The sequence below is a fragment of the Bos taurus genome, chromosome 4 (genome assembly GCF_002263795.3).
Source record: "Bos taurus isolate L1 Dominette 01449 registration number 42190680 breed Hereford chromosome 4, ARS-UCD2.0, whole genome shotgun sequence".
Lineage (NCBI taxonomy): Eukaryota > Metazoa > Chordata > Mammalia > Artiodactyla > Bovidae > Bos > Bos taurus.
In genome coordinates, this window is record NC_037331.1 from 24,251,641 (window position 1) to 24,268,268 (window position 16,628).

Consider the following 16,628-nt stretch of genomic DNA (forward strand, 5'->3'; position numbering starts at 1 on the left):
TAGGGGCTTCCCAGGTGGCACAGTGGCAAAGAATCCACCTGCCAGTGCAGGAGACAGAGGAGATAAGGGCTTGATTCCTGGGGCAGGAAGAGCCCCTGGAGTAGGAAATGGCAACTCACTCCAGTATACTTGCCTGAAAAATTACACAGATAGAGCAGCCTGGTGGGCTACAGTGCATGGGGTTGCAGACTCGGACACAACTGAGAGATGTGCGTGTGTGCACACACACATTTTAATATAGCTGAGTTTTTTTTTTTAGAACTTTTTATTTTGTATTGTCGTTTTAATAATTAACTGTACTTTTTTATTATGAGGGAGAAGATGAAGCTCTGTGGACCTTCATTAATTATTTAAGTGAATCTGGCATCTTTCAAATTAAAATAACCAATTTATTCTCAGAGAGTTTTATAGAGCCAGAGCTTAGGTATTCAGAGGAAAATATTGCCAAGGAGTCTTAAGAAAACCAAGAATTGTAAGAATATCCAGTTCCTTAAAAAAACAGTACCACCGTAACATGAATTATTTATTAGCAAAAAATTTTAAATTATTGATTAAAGCACAGGCATAAAAAGACAGCAGCAGTTAATAAGCTGGACTCTTGCTCCACATTATATGGATACTGTGAATTGATTTTGGAATTTTAGCGTCAGCAATGAAGCTTCCATGGTCCAGATGATTCTTTATCTATTCATCTACCCATTAAAATATGTATTTTTAAAATTCATTTAGCAAATATTAATGATGACATTTGCTGTACTAGCCCTGAGTAAGTAGGAGGGAATACAATTATGACAAACATGGATATATTGAAATACGCATTTTTATAAAATAAAAATTCTGAAATGTAAAGTTATGCATATTGTACAGACTTTTTTTAAAATTTATATAATCCAAATTTCTAACACTGAATTAGAATGTCTAAAATATAGCACTGTAAGTTAATTGACAAAATTTGCATATTGCATGCTTTTACAAGTGTTTACAAGTGGTAGTTGTCAAATTTACTCATTTATGGTTTAAAAAGATCTTTCATGGTTTTTGCTCTAAGCTGTTTAATGAGGTCAGTAAAATTCTCTCACTCTGAATTTTTTCTTCTGTGACTAATTATATAATTATATAAACTCACGTATCAAAGAATTTAATTAAAGGCACCATTAAGGATGTGGAGATAATGTAGATAGAAGCCTCAGCAGTTATTCAGATCCTGAAGCATGCTTTTAGTTGTGGGACATGTTGTTTTGGATTTCCCTAGTGGCTCAGATCGTATAGGATCTGCCTGCAGTACAGGATACCTGGGTCCAGTCCCTGGGTTGGGAAGATCCCCTGGAGAAGGGAATGGCCACCCACTCCATTATTCTTGCCTGGAGAATTCCATGGACAGAGGAGCCTGGCGGGCTACAATCCACAGGATCGTAAAGAGTTGGACACAACTGAGCGACTAAGACACACACACACACACACACACACACACACACACACTGTTAACATATTTAGAAGTCAGCAAAGTCTGTGTGGTGTACTGCCTTGGTTTTTCAGGAAACCCCTGGTGTCAGTGCCAGCAGCCTTTCTTAGGTGGCTGTAGGGGCCTTGAATTTCAAATAGAAAACTGAAGAGAAAGAACCTTAGCTGTTACAATTTTACACCCAAAACAGGTAGTCCCCAGAAGCCCCAAGAAATAACCAGGTAAAAAAATTTTAAAGGCCAACTCAAGTTCCTGTGGTCATGCATGTGAGAGGAAAACCTTCCAATTTTTGGCTTTAGTTTTAGGCTGGGGATGTTTAGAGAAGACACACTTTACATCTCTCCCACTTTGGTGGTTCTTTACATATTCTTGTATGCTTAGATACAGTTTCTCTAGGAGAACTATAAATGTCTTTATGGCTTGAATGGTAAAGCTTTTGTCTCTGTGGAAGTTCAGCAGATATATTAATAGAAGATGCTTTCATACAGGCAGCATAGAGCAGAGGAGGTTGAGAACCGAAGTAGCAGCATTCACTGCTGGCTTCTGATCACATATGTTTGGTAAAGGGTAACAGCAAGGCAATGGCACCCCACTCCAGTACTCTTGCCTGGAAAATCCCATGGACGGAGGAGCCTGGTAGGCTGCAGTCCATGGGGTCACTACAATCGGACACGATTGAGCGTCTTCACTTTCACTTTTCACTTTCGTGCATTGGAGAAGGAAATGGCAACCCACTCCAGTGTTCTTGCCTGGAGAATCCCAGGGACAGGGGAGCTTGGTGGGCTGCCGTCTCTGGGGTCGCACAGAGTCGGACATGACTGAAGTGACTTAGCAGTAGCAGCAGCAGCAGCAGCAGCAACAGCAAGGAATTCCCTGATGGTCCAGTGGTTAGGACTTCTGGCTCTCATTGCCAGGGCCCCACAGTTAAATCCTTGGTTGGGGTGCTCAGTCCCTGATTGGGAAAGTAAGATCTCACAGGTTGTGCAGCATGGCCATAAACAAGATAACAGCAAGTAATTTGTTGGAGGAAAAAAAAGATATGGCTCTTCATTGGGAAATGCAGATGAGTAGTTTTGAAGCTTCAATTGGTTATTAATGAAAGCAGTCATTCAGAGCTTTCAAGAAGTAACCAGTACCCAGTTTTCATTTTCTAATGGCTAGTTCTACCAAGAGTTTTGCAAGAAAACTAATCCTATATTGGCGGGAGCATAAAGATGAAAGGGAGATGTTTGGAATATGGGGATTTATTTCCCTTCTTTCTGGCTCAGATCAATCTTGCTGTCCCAGAGTGGTTTTATCCCAGCCAGGTAGCACCATCCAGAAGTGGCAGTGTGGAGTTGGGTTGGGAGCAAATGACAAGCTCTTCCCACAATACATACATTATAATGCTTTTCTTAAGTCAGAAGGAGAGGTGTTGAAATCTGATGTGTAATCTGATGTAATCTGATTATAATCTGTAAGGCTGTAATCTGATGTGGTAGTGATAGATTTCTCCAAAAAATGACACTCATCTTTAAGGCTTCCCAGGTGGCACTAAAGGTAAAGAACCTGCCTGCCAATGCAGGAGAGGTAAGAGATGCGGATTTGGTCTCTGGGTAGGGAAGATCCCCTGGAGGTGGGCGTGGCAATCCACTCCAGTGTTATCGCCTGGGCAATCCCATGGATGGAGGAGGCTGGTGGGCTACAGTCCATGGGGTTGCAAAGAGTTGGACACGACTGAAGTAACGCATGCTCACACATATTCATACTTGATTTAACACTTGCAATATTTAGGCTATTATAAAACAAGTTAAATTGTGCGTATATTTTAGTTTATCCAGCTTATTACATGTACATATTGTGTTTCATGTATTTGAACATTCAGTTTCTTCTACACATGGGATATCCATTATAACAGTATTACCTGAAGGTGGGGGTAGGGGCAGGTGCCCTGGTTGGTGGTGATAAACTTATAATTATGATTATGCTACAATACGGGTAAAGCAACATTGTGAGCTACTATAATTTTTTAACAAGGTAATTTTCATATTTGCCTAGTGACAGCTAGCGAATGGAATTATGAAATTTGTAAGAAATGAAAACAGTAATACAGAATAAAGTAACTTTTTTAGCATGGACTTAACATGACCTTCCCTGCCCTTCCCCACTGTTTCTTTGTACACTCACATGTTACCCCATTTGATTCCCACAACGATTCTGTATTAGCCCCAAATTATGGATGAAGAAACGAGATTTCACTCAGTAATACTGGAAGCAAATGAAGCTAGAACCAGGGACTCGAAGTCCAGGAGTCTGTGGGCTACTCACCAAGTAGGCTCTCAATAAACACATTCGTCCACAGAGACTGAGGGTTGCTTCCTGAATGTTCTTGTTTTCCTGAAGGACCTTTCAGCAAGAACTGTGCTAAAAAATAAATTGGGGCATCGTAATTGAATGCTCTTGTGTTGCTGTCTGCTCATTGTCTCTCTCCTAAACAAGAACACATGGCACATCCATTTCTCAGCAGCATCACAGAATATCACTACCTAATTTAGGCTCCATTCAGGAAATAAATAGCAGGTCCTAATAGGGCCTTGGGAGGCGCAACTACATGTGTATACATACCAGCGTGAATGTACATAAGTCCCTTTGCTCTGCTCAGTCACAACAATTACTGTGAAAGCTTCAGTAACTTCATTTTGGCAAACAGAATGATAGGTCTGTGAACCAAATGTTAGCCTTAAAAAGTGTATTTTTCTGTTAGATCATTAGGTTTCTTTTTTCTGTACTTAACAGATGTGTGGGAACTAAATGGGTCTGGAGTCACTGATATTTTATGAATATGAAAAGCACTGTCCTTCCTGTGAATAAAAACAACCATTATCCAGTTAATTGATCTAAATAAAATATTTTTCAGCATTAAAAAAAAATATTTCCTAATGCTCTTAATTTTACTCCTTATCCTCTTAATCTCTGGAAACCTGAAAATAAAAGCCTATGAGGCTATAAATGAGAGAAAACCCTTACTTTTGAATTTTTCTCCACTTGCCTGTAAAACTTGACTCATGTCCTCTTTGAGGAGGAGTAAGTGGCCAAGTTTGCAGCCCCCACTATTGTAAATAATACTGTAACGTGTGCTATGTCATCACACACTAATCACTGTATGGAATAACAGGAAGGGACTTTGGCGATTACCTGATTTAATTCCCTTACTTTATAGAGGAGGAAACCAGGGTCTGGAGAGGGAAGTCCCCTGCACAAGGTCACACATATAATTAGGGGCAGACTATGTTTATTTATATTAATACAATTCACCCTTCACTGTTCTACAAGCAGCTGGTGGCTCTGTGACAGGAAAGGGGAACAAAATAGCACTGCTGCCACATACACAAACTTCATTTATTCAATTGTTAGCAAATATTTATTGAGCCTTCTGGCATGCTAAATGTTGGGGATCCAGAGCTGAACATACAAGCTGAGATCCCAGGAGACAAAAACAGCTCTCTGCTTCCATAGGCGACAATCAAAAGTTGTTCCATAATAAGCAAAGGCCATTGAGGACTCTTCACTGCATATGGGTATGGCTTAAAGATAATGGCTTCTAACACACACAGTAAGAGAATTCAAGGGGTGGTACATTAATATTTCCAAAATTAGTAACAGCTGCCCCTTTCTGTAAGTAATGCGGTCATGAAAGATAATACATGAGGGCAAAAATAGAGTTGATGCTAGAACACTGATTCATGAACATCGCTGATTGTTAAATTGCAGTTTTCCTTAGGCTTCCTATGCTCTAAAATCATTTTTTAAATATTCTTTTAAGCTCTGGAATAGAGATCACGAGATTAGAACTTTCTGCCCTTTGGTAAATGTTCTCAAGAAGTTTAAAAAAAAAAATGACAAAAAAAGTTACACTCCTTTAAGAAAGTCAGACTACATAAAAGCCAGTGTCCCTTTCAGTTAAAACTTCTATTTCACGAACTATTTCACTTCATCTTTGGTAGAAAACATTTTTATCATTAAAATTAAAAAAAAATTGAAACATATAATTTGAGTGATTTTTTTTTTTTTTTTTCGTGTAACAGGGTTACACAGAATGGAAGAATCAGAAATACATTCCTAGAAGGTAGGGACAGTGTCTAGGATATCTGTGTAAAAGGTCATGCTGTTTAGTCGCTCAGTCATGACTGACTCTCTGCGACCCCATGGGCTGTAGCCCCACTGGGTTCCTCTGTCCATGGGATTTCCCAGGCAAGAATATTGGAGTGGGAATCCTTCTCCAGGGGATTTTCCCTATCCAGAGATTGAACCTGCATCTCCTGCTTCGCAGGCAGATTCTTTACCCACTGAAACCCTGGGAAGCACACATAAAGACATAAAAAACGCTGAAAAATAGTGAGCACTCAGACTTTTGGCATATCTCAGGTAGGAAGGATTCAGTATCCTGGAGATAAAAATGAATAGAAAATATGGTTAGCTTCACATAGAAGATTGCCTTACTCATGATGCATCCAGTTAACTAAACATAGAAGACAAAGCGGCTCTGATTTCTAAATCTAAGTGGTACAGGGTGCTGGGGAAAACAGATCCAGTTTGAAATGCTTGTTCTGTCATAGTTTCAGTAAGATTCAAAAACATTAGAAACTGTGAAGATGAGGTAGCAAAGTTTTATGTTTTATATTCCTAAATTCAACTATCCTTCAAAGTGCAAATTTTTCATTTAACTTTAAGCAACATCTTAGAACTGATACCATCCATATCTCCTGTAATTAGGCAGGATGCATTATTCACCCAATCCTGCAAATCCTTTGTCTGGTTTCCCTTCATTGAGATTTTCTACAGCCAGTTGTTATTTCTCTTAAAGACAAGGACAGTTAACAAAAAACAGATTAGAAACTGAAGTTAAAGAAGTTAACTGAAGTTAAAGAAGTGACAGAACCAAAAAGGATTTGCTTAATTGCTTACTTTATGTCAAAGCAGGCCTTGGGCCCTAAAGAGGAAAGTGAGTCTGTTTCCTAACAGATAATTACTGGGAGGATATTTTCAGTGACCATTCCACTGCCAGAAGAGTCAGCAAATTGGCAGCCGGGTTCTTCCATTCCTCTCCTCTGGTATTTCAGCAAGATAAGGTGGTGTGAGATCGGTTACCCCCTTCCTCTTGCCCAGGGCTTTCCATCTTTCTGTAGCAATCAAGGACAGTTCCTTTCCATGTTTCAACGTCAATCACCCCTCACCCGCGCCTCCCCTCTTTAGAAATCAGTGGAATCTGCCTTGGGTTAGGAAAGTTCCAAAATACTTCCTAGCAGAATCATGGAAATTAAAGATGTGGAGGACTTCACTGGATCATCTCCTCCATCTCTTTCCCATTAAGGAGTTTTCCAGATGGGCAACTTTTGTACACTGGATGCCTCCTCTCGTTTCTGCGCGGCCTAAAGTCAAATTGTGAGCATCCAAGTCTAATGTGGAAAGGTGAATAAGGCCTGCATTCAATAATTTCATAGACAGAAAAGTGCCTTATCCCAAAGGTGTTATCATATTACAACAGCTTTTGGATGGAAATAGGTGACACCTCATCAGAACAGTTACGTGAGAGTGCTGTATGGTCTTCCCAGCTCTATGGCCTGACATTTTTTTTTTTTTTTTTTTTAAGCAGAGAGCAGTGTTTGGTTGCTGTGAGCACAATGGAACCCATTGGGAACTTGGCCTTTTCATTTTCTCTCTCTCTCTCTCTTGCTTTCTTTTTTGTTCTAGTTTTCTATACATAAGAACCGTTCTTTCAGGGTTTTCCCCCCTCCCAGAAACCTCCTGAAAGATAGGAGTATGCCTAATGGTACATAGATAAATATGCAGGAGGACATAGGTCAGTAATAGGTACCTTTTCACCAGAAATTTATTTCAGACTCTTCCCCTTCATATATTTCCATCAGCTTCACACGATGCTGCCAAAAAGTGGTGTGAATTTCTTTCTTAGTGTTAAATTATTAAAGAACCACCTTAAGTAAGTGCCATTGTGGTTAGAAGACTATGGCCACATTAAGGCCAGAAGAACCTTCTGATTTTTCCTTAATACAAAAACCAAACTTTAATGTCAGGTGAGGTGGAATCCTGGCTTGCTTTTCCCTTAACTGAGTAAACTTGCATGAGTTATTTAGCTACAGTCTCAATCTAGTCATTTGTGCAATGATTTTTTTAATAAGGCAAAGTATATGTTAAAATATCTGGCCCATACTAAATGCAAAATAAATAATAGATTATTTTCTTCCTTTTTTTTTTAAAGGTAATTAATCTAAGAGACCTGGAAGAATCCCCAAAACAGGGGATAAATGTGAAAATGTTTTTCCCCGTCTCATTTTAAGAAAAAAACCAAATTAATTCTACATTTTTCTGGTAGCAATAGTGTGCTTCTGAGTACACAGTTCTTTGATACTATTTTTTAAAAGAAAGAAGAAAAAGAAATCTTGGCATTCATTATACAGTTGGCAAAAGCAGTTAAAAGAATTTTAGATACTAAACTTTTTAAATCCTCAGTATTCCATGATGCTCTTGCCCGTGACACATTAAAATATACCTTAAAAATATTAATAACATTAGAATCATCAGACATATCATACTCATGGGTCAAAATGGTAAAGTCTCTTAGTTGCCAGTAGCAGGAAACAGCTTGAATTAATAAGCATAAAGGGCAACTTACAGGAATAATTTGGGGAGTATATTTCCTTGAAATACTCTTCCCTCAGATACTTCATTTTAACTTTTCTTCCTCATGCTGTTATTCAAATCTTACTTTCTCAGTGATGCTGTCCATGATCTTCCTTAATAAAATTATGATCCCCTTTACATCCCCAGTCCTACTATATATGGATTTATTTATATTGTTTATTTCACGTCTATTGTCACTAAAGGTAAGGTCCACCGCAGCAGAAATTGTAGACTATTTTATTTATTGCTTTTGCCTTAGCAACTAAAATGGTACCTGGCATACAGTGAGAACTCAGTAAATATTTACTGACTAAGTGATTCTGAATCTCATGGAATCTGAGAAAGAAATTTTTTTTAAATTGGCTTCAGAAAAAGCCAGTCATGTTTTTTAGAAGCAGGAGCATTTAGATTTTTCCCTTTGAAGCACTGCCATTAACATGGAAGTCCACTTTTATGGATAGAATGTGTCTTCTAACATGTCATTCTGTGTTCATTCTCTGTTAGCAAACCAAAGAATGCATTTGAAGGAGGGTATGACTGACTTGCCTGCCATTATGTCAAATGGCACCTCAAACATTTCTGCTTAGATTCTGGAGAAGTGGCCAACACTCAAACACTTACCAAGTAATATAAATGTGTGACGCCAACTGGATGTGGTCCACTAGAGAGCCGTGTACCCTAGAGCTGTACTTCAGGGGATAGTGTACTGAAGCAGAGAATAAATTTCCTTTTTAAAGGGTGAAGCCCCTTTTTAGTCTGGCTGAGTGCTGTGTTGGGCCAAAGCCCACTTTTTCCCAGACATTCTAATTTTCAAAAGAAGTGGCAAATATGGATCTTTCTATAAATTCTCCCAATTTCAAAATTGTGGCGACTACTTAAAATGTGTTAAAATACACTGTGAAGACCACGCAAGGCATATGGAGAGGACAGATGTGGTCAGCTTGCCCTGTGTTTGTAATGTCCGGTTTAGAGTATCTTTCAATTCTAGTTATCTGAATTTCATAGCCTAAGCCATTTTCATTTAATTGTATTTGTAACATTTATAAAATTATTAATAAAATCCTCCATTTCCAAACTAGATTTCAAATGCACATAGTTTTCAACTTTCTCCTTCTAAAGGATTCTCCGTATTCCCTTAATTAATTTAATGATTTCCTTTAGACCTTTCTAGTTCATTGCATTTATATCTTTCTTGAGTATTTAAGGGAAATAGGTGAAAAATACTGAATCTGCATAAAGAACATCTAGGTCCCACTAGTGTCTCCCTAGTTGTACAAGCTTGAACCCAGTCATGTAAGGTATTGGCACTTAGACCTATGCCTTTGGACCCTTAAAATGAGAATGACAGCACTAATTCCTTTATCTTATGTGAGGCCATGTGCTTGAAAGACTGTACAAACTATAAACTGCTTAAAATGTAAGACTTACTCAAATAGAATAACATCATAGCTTAGTATAGCTGTTGAGTCCCACTGAATACTTTGTGTCTAATAGAGTGCTTTATTGCCAATAAAATTCTTTATATCCTATAAAATTTAGAATGCATAATTACATGGTTTTGTTGTTGCTCCTGCCATCACAGCAACATTCTGAAATGTTTTCCAGACTCTTTGAACTTTTTCTTAGGTTGTAATTTATAATTAACAGTGTTCACTTCAGTTCAGTTCATTCGCTCAGTTGTGTCCACTCTTTGTGACCCCATAAATTGCAGCATGCCAGGCCTCCCTGTCCATCACCAACTCCCAGAGTTCACTCAAACTCAGGTCCATCGAGTCATGATGCCATCCAGCCATCTCGTCCTCTGTTATCCCCTTTTCCTCCTGCCCCCAATCTCTCCAGCATCAGAGTCTTTTCCAATGAGTCAACTCTTCGCATGAGGTGGCCAAAGTACTGGAGTTCCAGCTTTAGCATCATTCCTTCCAAAGAATACCCAGGGCTGATCTCCTTTAGAATGGACTGGTTGGATCTCCATGTAGTCCAAGGGACTCTCAAGAGTCTTCTCCAACACCACAATTCAAAAGCATCAATTCTTCGGCGCTCAGCCTTCTTCACAGTCCAACTCTCACATCCATACATGACCACAGAAAAAACTATAGCCTTGACTAGACGGACCTTTGTTGGCAAAGTAATGTCTCTGCTTTTCAATATGCTGTCTAGGTTGGTCATAGCTTTTCTGCCAAGGAGTAAGCGTCATTTAATTTCATGGCTGCAGTCACCATCTGCAGTGATTTTGGAGCCCCCCAAAATAAAGTCTGACACTGTTTCCACTGTTTCCCCATCTATTTCCCATGAAGTGATGGGACTGGATGCCATGTGTAGTAGTTTATAAATTCATTTTGCCCTCAACCTAGCTCATCACATCCCTTTTCTGCCTTCAAATCAGATTCTAATTATCTTTCTGTTGTCAATTATCTCTTTTGAGTCACCATCACTCTTCCTCATTTGTTATTCATTTAAAAATACCTCCCTTGTTAATCCCTATCTTTAAAAATCACATCAAGACATTTTTAGCTGCTCAAATAAAATGTTTTTCTTTAAGCTCCCAATTCTTCCAATGAAAAATTATCTCTTCTAAACATTTATATAACTTTATTAATTTAAAACTTAATGCATTTCACTTTGATAAATATTTATTCATGTATCACAGTAAGTACAATGATTCAGTCTTGTTCACTTTTGTAACTCTTACAACTCTTAAAATAGGAGTTTGTATATAATAGGTACTCAAATTGGATAAGTGGATTTTTCTTTAATTTTATTACCTTTATTTTCCTACATCAAAGTTAAGTGTTATTCTTTATTTTAATTGCTTTCCTTATATTCCTGCATGTTATGCCTGTTAACCTAAACTTAACTGTAGTTAACCTACACTTAAGACCTTGGCAATTAGGAAAAAGAAAACTTAAAGAATTCTCTCTTTTTTTCTCAGCAATATATTTAACATGTTGGTTGAGACTGTGTTCCAGCCTCAACCCCCAGAGAACCCTGACACTAACTTTTCTAAGTAGAGAAATGATCATTTATTCCTACACATTGCTTCCTGTCATTAAGCCATTTCCGTACTTAAGACAAAACATTTTCCATAATAACAAGGAAACCAAGTGTTTTTCCTAAATTGTTGTTTGACCACCTATAGCATACACACACTTATTTTCAAAGTTTTCTGAAAGTAGAAATTCTCTTTTGTCAATATCAGCTCTGAGAAATCCGGGAGATCCATCTATTTAATGTCTCTATTGAAAACCTGCTAAGTGCCAGGCACTATGAGACACATGAAAGGAAATCCCATTTAGCCCTTGAGATGCTTCACCTTTGCAATTGGCTACCTGCTTTAATATGAGTACAAAGGAGTAATTTTACCTGGTAGGGAGGCCCATGAAGGTTTAACTGAAGTGGACATTTAAGCTGAGTCTTCAAAGACAATTTACTTAGTGGTCAAGGATCAGGAGGTACATTCTGAGAAAATGGAACAGCGCATGTTGAATCATGGCTGCAGACACCAGCACCCAGTGTGATGATCTGCATGCAGTCTGTCAAGCTCTTCTGGAGAGAAGCCATATAGCAGATAAGACCAGAAGAGGCCAGTTGCAGAAATCCTTCTGAACTGTGGTTGTTGTGTTTGTTCAATCGCTAGTTGTGTTCAACTCTGTGACCCCACGGACTGCAGCATGCCAGGCTCCTCTGTCCTCAGGCTCCTCTGGAGTTTACTCAAATGCATGTCCATTGAGTCAGTGATGTTATCCAACCATCTCATGAATCTGTGAACTCATTTTCCATGAGAACTGTGGTGGAGAGTCCCTGTTTTATCCTGTAATCAAAACAGTCAATGTTTGCAACCAAGGAAGAGATCGGATAAGATATATCCTATAGAGTACTGTGAATGCTGGGATAAAAGATGTATATGTGGAAAGTGAGGCTATTTGCAGATTATTTGAAAACTTTAGTTCGATGCTCTAAGCTGTTAGAGCAGCAACAATGAGGAGAGAAGGAGATAAGCTATATTGTTTTGAAGGTTTAATCAAATGAAATATACAATTATAACTTAACTTCATTCAGTTCAGTTCAGTTCACTTGCTCAGTCGTGTCTGACTCTTTGTGAGCCCATGGACTGCAGCACGCCAGGCCTCCCTGTCCATCACCAACTCCCGGAATTCACTCAAACTCATGTCCATTCAGTTGATGATGCCATCCAACCATCTCATACTCTGTTGTCCCCAGCATCAGGGTCTTTTCCAGTGAGTCAGTTCTTCGAATCAGGTGGCCAAAGTATTGGAGTTTCAGCTTCAGCATCAGTCCTTTCAATGAATATTCAGGACTGATTTCCTTTAGGATAGACTGGTTGGATCTCCTTACAGTCCAAGGGACTCTCAAGAGTCTTCTCCAACACCACAGTTCAAAAGCATTAATTCATTAGTAAAGCATTATCTTCGCCTTGTAGAGGCCACATTACATATTTTTCCCAAAGTGATATTTTTCTAGGAATCCATGATATTATCATTCTTTCCAGGTGCTGCCATCCTGATGAGTATGAGGATACAAATCACTAGTCTGAAGTTCGCAGGTTTGCTTCCAATTTCCTCCCAATGGACACTATGTACTGGAAACCATTAGTCTTTACTACCACAAGTCAGTTAAGCATGACAGTTTGCACATTCTAGCCAGAACTTTCACCAGGGTCCCTGATGATTTATTTATATCTAGTCCATCAATTAAATATAGAACATACTCTTGATTTACTCAGTACAACTTTGTTTTTAGATTTTTAACTTGCCATTGTTATGCATCCCTTGCTTTCCTTTAAAAATGAAGATCTTATCCCTCCTTTCAGAAATCTCTGCTCATCCCTCATTTCTCATTCTAGCTTGCTAACAGGAGCTGTGGTTGAGTTACTTTTTAAATTATGTGACACACATCTTCCCTGAGAAGATCGTCATAGGTGACTCCAGGCTTCCTGTGTTCCAATTTCTCTCTAAATGCTCCTTCTTTTCTTTACCAGTGTATGCCAATAAGTGAGGATAAAGAAATATGGGACAGAATGGAATTCTGATACATTATGTATCCTTTACCATGAAATTAAAACTGTTGGGTCTTAAATTATTTTATTTCTTGTAATCCCAGAAGTTTAATAAAGGTACATACCAGTTGTTCTACTTATTCCATATATTCATCCTGTTAGTGTTTTTAAGCAAAGAAAAAAAATTGGAAATAATCACAGTAGACTAAAATTTTGTATTTAATGACTCAGCTATGGTATATCTAGATAATGTACTAAGTAGCCATTTAAAAATGATTATTTTAATCTGGTATTTTGACATGAAAAACTATAGAATATTATATAATAAAGAAAAACACATTGCATAATTAGATATGGAGTATGATTTGACTTTGTGATAGATTTCTTTTTATATGATACAATTTGGGTAATAGAATTTCAGTTGAATTTGATTTAATTTTTACTGTTTTATATTTTCTGGTGAAGGTTGCCCATTGCAGATTCAGAATACTTGCTGTCTTTATTTAGGAATCTTGTCCTCTGTTTGAGGTTTGCTAACATTTTCAGAATAAAATTATTAGTAATTCTTGGTAATACAAATGATCCGTGGCATATTTTAAGAACGTTTTTGTGAGATGTCGCTAAACAAAACACAGTAAACCAAAAACCCTTGCATCATTTCCTCTGAGTTACTAGTCCTTGTCTGAGTAGAGAGAGACACTGGGTCTCCCCTCTGCTTAAGCCCAATCAGGGTTAATTTCTTAGATGATAATGCCACCATGACTAAAACCAAGTTGACGACTCCACATTCACTATTTCTGGGATGATATTTAAATGTTAGAGAGAGAGAGAGAGAGAGCATTTTATATATTAAATTTACATACATGTATTTTTTTTAGATAGAAAACTGAGTTTTTTGTCTTGCTTTGTTTTGTTTTTCCTATGCTTTTTGTTGAAAGGATCTCAGCTCCTCTGCTTTCCAGTCCAGCATACCAGGGCACGATTTGGCATTATTATTCCATTCTTAGAAAAGGAAAGGACAGTGCTGGGTACGTTGACATTCAGTTCTGTATTTATTTTCTTGGTGGCACGTATCCTGACCTTTCCAACTTGATACCTCTGGTTGATAGGCTGTGTGCAGTTTTCTTTTATTTTCCTTTACTTTGGCAAGTCTTCCAGGGAAGAAAGGATGACTTCTTCCAGTATCCAGTGAGGCTTTTTTATGTTTTTCCTTTACAATCTGGAAAATTTCATTATGAAATCTGAAACATAATATTTATGCCACCAACACATTTTGCATGTTAATTTCCCAAGAAGATAAATCCCATTTTCTTACATTTCCAGAATCTCAAGGATCATGGGGCATCCCACACTTGCTCCTTGGATGTTCTACGCTGATGCTCCATCTGGTTTTCTTTTCTAAACGTGTTCCCCTGAGATCGTCTTTAATTTGAATTGTATTAAATTCATCAAACTTCTTAATGAGCCTTGGGCCTTGTTCAACTTGTGTGGCAGTCCCTCCTGGATAGTAGCAGAGGAGAATCTTAACTGCCTTTAGTATCTTTACTTCTGGGCGTTCCCATCAGGTCTAAGCGCTGTTTCACATTATGTGGATGTCATAAATAACTTGGTTGAAAGGGTCAATGTTTTCTTATCTTGAAGAGAGTCAAAGGGCAGTTTGCATTTATCTAGGAAATGCACCTCACAGATGCTGGTCTTAAAAGCTCCTCAGGGGATGGGTGGGGAAATACTATTATCCTTACATAATTCTAAAACCCTGGGGGGTGAGGGGGTGGACCAACTGCACAAATTCTTTCCTTTCCTCTTCATCAAGGCCACAGCAAAAAGAAACACACACACACACACACACACACACACACCCCACTAGTAATTTCACTTATCTTACAGCTCACAGTTTCTACTCAGAGTATGTACTTGTCTTGTCACATCTTAGCTTGTTTCCTTCAGGATGTTTTTCACTTGTATACAGAGTGGCTTGTAAGAGGTTTACTTAAGTACTATCTTGGAAACAGTTTCAAGTACACCTCCCCAAGTCAGAAGAGCAGAAGCCAAGGATTTTTTGTTTTGTTTTGTTTTGCTATGATGAACTGGGACTTGACTTAAGAAATTGAGCCCAAATTAGGTTTTAAAGAAAAGGATTTGTAACTGTATTCTAAAGGCCCCCTACACAGTCTACAGCTGTCTGGATCTGTTCCTGAATGGAAATCATAGATGAAGTCTGTGATATCTCCCTATTGAATTTTCAGTCCACCACCCAGTTTTAGTTCATGCTATCTGTTCCTTGCCAAATTCCACTTCCTTGAGACTGTAACCCATATCCATTGATTTATGTTGTAAGTCTGGGAAAATCAGCTTCTAAACACTAAAGAATTTGAATACTATCAATTCACCTTAAAGAACAGACAAATGCCTGCAAAATTCCTCTTGAAACAAATATTTTGAGATCAATTCTACTTTATTATTGACTTCCATTACTGAATTAGAGATTCTTTTTTCTTTAAATCAACTTTGTTGAGGTACATTTTCCTGGAATAGAATGCACTTATTTTAAATGCACGGTTTGATGAATTTTCATAAAGACATATGAAGCCGTAGAGCTTCCGATCCAAGCAAGATACAGAATAGTTTTATCTCCTTAAAAACCCCCTATGCCTCTTCTAGAGTGCAGCTAGTGAAAAATTCCAAAGATGAGACTGAGTGTGGCGGGTATTGGGAGTGGAAAGAAAGCCGGTGCAGCTGGCTTAGTGAAGAAGTGGAGAACAACATGAAAAGAGAGCAGAGAAGCAGGTGGGACCTGATCTTGCATGAAGTAAAGTTTGACTCTATGTCCAGTATAAAGAAGCCCTTGGAATCTTGTATATCAAGGAGTATTATGATCTGAGCAGCATCTCATTTTCTTTCAGTCGCCATCTGTCCATTCCTACAGTTTCCACCTGGCTGAGATCCCCTACTTCATGCTTTCCTGATCCCATCCACAGGAATTTCTGGAATTTTTTTTAACCCCTGAACTTTTATATTACACATGTCTTCCGCTGTTTACACCATTGCTTCTGCTCTACTGTCTAGCATGTAAAAGGGATAGAAGGAAATAAAAGAAAGAAGGAAGGAAGGGTGTTAAAAACCTATTGCAAACTGATCACAATACCAAATTATATATTTTATAATATATGACTGCCCTAATTGGCAATTTACTGCTATTTAGGTAGTTTATGAAAAGTGAGACCAAGCAGAAAAACAACCATTTGCTAAATGCATACTATCTGGCATTAGTCCAGGCACTATAGCTAGAACTACAGAGTAGAGCATTTGATTTAATGACTACTAGGCTCAGTAGATGCTGCTTGCTTTAGCAAATGAAGAAATAGATTCAGAGAATTAACTTTCCCTAAGTCACCTAAGTTGTAAGAGTGCTCAGATCTTTATGGTTCCATAAGCTATTCTATTGGAGAAGGCAATGGCACCCCACTCCAGCAC